Source organism: Colobus angolensis, unplaced genomic scaffold, assembly GCF_000951035.1.
Source record: "Colobus angolensis palliatus isolate OR3802 unplaced genomic scaffold, Cang.pa_1.0 Scaffold45, whole genome shotgun sequence".
NCBI classification, from domain to species: Eukaryota; Metazoa; Chordata; class Mammalia; order Primates; family Cercopithecidae; genus Colobus; species Colobus angolensis.
In genome coordinates this window covers 4,440,521-4,445,237 of record NW_012117932.1, presented here as the reverse complement: position 1 = coordinate 4,445,237, position 4,717 = coordinate 4,440,521, and the positions used below count along the sequence as shown (strand labels likewise).

General features: G+C 44.8%; 1 protein-coding gene across 1 annotated transcript in view; it reads right to left on the bottom strand.

The window, feature by feature from the left end:
- The window catches only part of EMILIN2 (elastin microfibril interfacer 2), a 74,097-nt gene that overhangs the window by 57,787 nt on the left and 11,593 nt on the right, over positions 1-4,717 (bottom strand). The window lies entirely within an intron of this gene.

Here is a 4,717-nt window from a genome sequence, read left to right as displayed (position 1 = left end):
CAACACGGTGAAACCCCGTCTCTACTAAAAATACAAAAATTAGCTGGGCGTGGTGGTACAGGCCTGTAATCCCAGCTACTCAGAAGGCTGAGGCAGGAAAATCACTTGAACCCGGGAGGCGGAGGTTGCAGTGAACTGAGATGGTGCCACTGCGCTCCAGCATGGGCAGCAGAGCGAGACTCCATCTCAAAAAAGAAAAAATGAATTATTATTGCACAATTACTTACACATAAGACTAGTATCACAACCATTAGGGCGTGGGCTTTAAATTCTTCTTCTGGAAGCCTGCTTTTAACGCCATTCCCCTGTGACAAGTTTCATGCTGGCAGCTGAGCTCAGGAACATACGTGTGGAAGTCCTGAAGTGGTCAAGCTCACTGGTCCATGCAGTATATCCGATAACTCTCGCCTCTCTAATAACAGCTTTAAACAGTCTAATCTGCCAGTGTTTCATTAAAATAAGCCAACAAACTGTATAGTGTGAAAAATGACAGTTCATGCATTATAGGAAAATGACCCACAGTAACGAGGGTTAAAGGCACATGCATGCACGTACACACACACGTGAATGCACACAGAAATGCTTTCTCAACACTTTTATATGAGAATTGCCTTTTATGAAAGAAGGTGTAAATACTCTTAGTAGTTGAGTACTGTGCAACCCACCGAAAGCACATACTCAGACAAACAAATGGGCACATTCCCATTGCTATAGAGACAGAGGACAGTCTGCAGAGCCTTGGATTAGCAGGCAGCTCAGTGGCTACCCTCACGTGATCACAGGCAACTTAGGGAATGGCTCATCTCAGTTTTCTCCTTGGTAAAATGGAGATAATACCATTCAACCTGAAGGGCTGTTGCAGAAACTAAATAAACTAATATATGGAATGGAAAGCCCTAACATGGGGCCTGGCACATAGAAGGTACTTTATAGTAGAAGAAAAGTCATTACTTAAAATGCCCACTTATCATAAACAAAACAAAACAAAAAAACCCTTTTGTTCCTGGTTTCACATAACAATATTCAAATTCACAGTCTGGAATCTAAGGCTTTTCATACATATAAATGGGGCACTGTCTCATCCTTCTGACAAGGCACCTGCGGCCTGCAGTCAGTCTCCACAGCTAAGGAGGCTGGTAGGGCCCAACCACGGCCAGGCGCAGAAGCCCTCCTCCTGTTATTTGAATGAGTACCTTCATCACACCCCGTTTCCCAGCGGTTTCACCCTCAGTCTTGGAGCACTCTCTCTATGGCTACTTTACTTCTGTCCCCAGATAGGCAGAGCGCTCTCTCTCTCTGTCTCTCTCTGTCTCTCTGTCTCTCTCTCTCTCTCTCTGTTTTAGACAGGGTCTCACTCTATCACCCAGGCTGGAGCGCAGTGACATGATCACAGCTCACTGCAGCGTCAAACTCCTGGCCTTAAGCAATCCTTCTATCTCAGCCTCCTGAGTGGCTGGGACTACAGGTGTGCACCACCATGCCCTGCTATTTTTTTTAAAAAAATTTTATAGTGATGGGGTCACACTACATTGCCCAGGCTAATCTCAAACTCTTGGGCTCAAGTGATCCTCCCACCTTGGCCTCTCAAAATGTTGGGATTACAGGCATGAGCCACCCTGCCTGGCCCAGAGTTCTCTCTAAGTAATTATTTACCTGTTTGGCTACTATCTAACTCCTTTTTTCCCATCAGAGCCTTTTTCCCATCATATCGTTTTCTGTGTAACTAAGTTTCTTCATGACTCACTCCCTCAATCTCACACAAATTACAATGCCTGCACTCCACTGACCTGAATAGTCTCTTTCTGCAGAAACAATTGCTTCCTGCTCACTAACCCATGGCTTTGTGGAGCCCGAAGCCTCCAGGACTTCTCCTGAATCTCTGAGATGGAGTTTCCTCTACCAATATCTTTGCTTCACTCTCTCTCCTTGCCTGGCTCTTCCTCTTCCTTCCCCTCCACTGTTCCGAAGAACTCAGCTCTGCTCAACCATGTCAAGGCCTCAATGACGCCAACCTGTCAGTCACTCTCAACTGCAGAAATGTGTTTCTATCTCCAGCATCTCGGCCAACCTCCAGCCCTGTACTTCCAACACTGCTCACAAATTATCCGTCAGTCACTCTAGGGTGAGTTTCTGAAGAACCTTCTTTTCCAGCCTGGGCAACATAGTGAGACCTCATCCCTAAAAAAATAAAAATAAAAAACTAGCAGGATGCAGTGACTTGTGCTTGTAATCCCAGCTACTCAGGCCGCTGAGCTGGGAGGATCGCTTGAGCCCAAGGGTTAGAGGTTGCAGTGAACTATGATGGCGCCACTGCACCCCAGCCTGGGTGACACGGTGACACCCTGTCTCTAAAAAGCAATAATAATAAAAACTCAACTTTCCTTCCACAGGTCCTAGGTGACTCAGGCTTCCAGAATCCTCAGAAAAAAACTGAGCAATTCCATGTGAAACAGCCATTCCTCCTTGTTAAATATAAAAAGAAGGCTCCTTCCTTTGTCTTCATTCATCCACCAATTCTCCAAACTTAGGGGCCGGACATGGTGGCTCACACTTATAATCCTAGCACTTCAGCAGGCTGAGGTGGGCCGATTGCCTGAGCTCAAGTTCGAGACCAGCCTGGCCAACATGTTGAAACCCTGTCTCTACTAAAAATACAAAAAAAAAAAAAAATAGGGACATGGTGGCACGCACCTGTAGTCCCAGCTACTCGGGAGGCTGAGGAATAAGAATTGCTTGAACCCAGGAGGCAGAGGTTTCAGTGAGCCAAGATCACGCCACTGCATCGCAGCCTGGGTGACATGGTAAGACTCTGTCTCAAAACAAAACAAACAAACAAAAAAGAAACCTTAGGAAGCATTCTTTGGTTGAAAAATAAGGTAAACCATTTGGTCCCATCCCTAAAGATACTGAAAAAGTCAAGACTGAATTTACTGCTGAAACTAAGGTCAAGCTTTTCAAGTTCATCAGCTCAGTCTGTCTTTGTTTCTTAAACTTCACACTTACAGTACAGTACTTAAAATGTAAAAATGCACTTGAATTGTTTACATGGTTATTACTGAAGAAAAACACCCAGGTCACTTATTTTGGCTTTGTTTAATAAAACAACAGAAACAGCTGTCATTTTGTATAACAATTCTGTTGTCCTACTCACTGGGTGGCAAAAATGCACTCCCACTGCCTTGCATTAACCTACTAATCTGGAGGCGAGTCACTCCCCACTGACAACCAAGTTTCACTGAGTTTTGGTCAAATAGAACAATTAAATCATCCTGTGGTTTTCCAAGCAGCTAGAATAATTTGAGAAAATAAAAACAAGCCATCTTTTAAACAAAAATGCATTACCTCCCGAAATGAAAAATTCATTTATCTCCAAATTGTCACCAGTAAGTTTTAAGGTTATAGCAAGCCACAACATGCAGTTTTTGTATAAGATGAATAAAATATTCCTGAATAATAATTCTAATTTTAAACAAATGCATTCAAACTGAGCTGAATACTTAATTTGTATCGCTCCCACAAGGTATGAAAACCTTGCTTGGTTCTGATGTCACTGACTGCTGGCCATAGACGATGAGGTCTCAATCTTACTAAGAGATTAAGGTCGGATGACAGTACCCTATCTCTCTGACAATGTATCCCACTCAAAGAGACAGCCTAGCTGGGCATTCCATTTCAGCGTTTTCCACTGTATCTTAGGAAGTGGGGACCTCGCCTAAGTTTCTGTTTTGCTTTGTTTTTGCCAAGCAGGAATTAGCTGAACCCTGTTGGCAGCTCCTCCAGCAGCCCACGTAGGGTAGACCCAGCGACCACTTCCCACAGGACTTCAGGCTCATGTACTGTTCTCCGGAATAGGGTTTCCTGGAGTACAAGTTCCAGTCTGTCCCTTGGTTTGGCCAAAGACACATCCGCCTACTGACTATTCTCTGCTATAATGACAACCGTGCTCTAAGACAAACAACTCATTCTTAGTGGGAAACAATTAATTTCAGCCATCACATGTGCTCCTCAACAGCCATTTAATCACACTGGCCCATCTTCCGGTATCAGACTGACACAAAACCTCAAAGACTTGCCCGATGACAACTGAACGAGTGTCATGTATTTAACGGCATTTGTACTTTATTGCATTGCTTCCTGCTTGTTTGTTTAAGATGGTGAAATCTTTATAAGCAAAGAGATGATTAATTCTTCCCCGTCTTTAACGGCCATTCTCTCCTACAATCTCTAGCGAATCTCCAAATCTAAGTTGCGGGGAGGTATGCTGGGGAACCACACTTTTAAGCAAAATGTTCCTGAGGTTTTAGCTCAGACATCTGCAAGACTGGAAGATTCCGTTTTATGGGGACATAGGGACAGAACTCACTCGTTTTAGAGCACTACGTAGCCAAACCTCTCAGCGAATCCTACGTTGAAAAGTCTTTAGCAGTATACATTTTGGAATCTTCTGTGTGCCCCAGAACACACAATGTGGATCTGATTAGATTCAGCTGCCTTATGTTAGAAACAAACATTGAAAGGAAAGCAACAGAAGTGGGAGTGGGAACTTTGTGCATCCTCTCGTAGGCCCCCGCGACCCCACACTCCCAAGGCGCGCGCATCCTACCCGCTCACTCCGGCAGCACACGCTCCCTAAACACCCCAGCGTGGCCGGTGCCCCGCGCAGCGCTCTGAGCGCTGTTCCGCTGCTGGGTTTTCACCGGATCTGGAAGAGATTTAC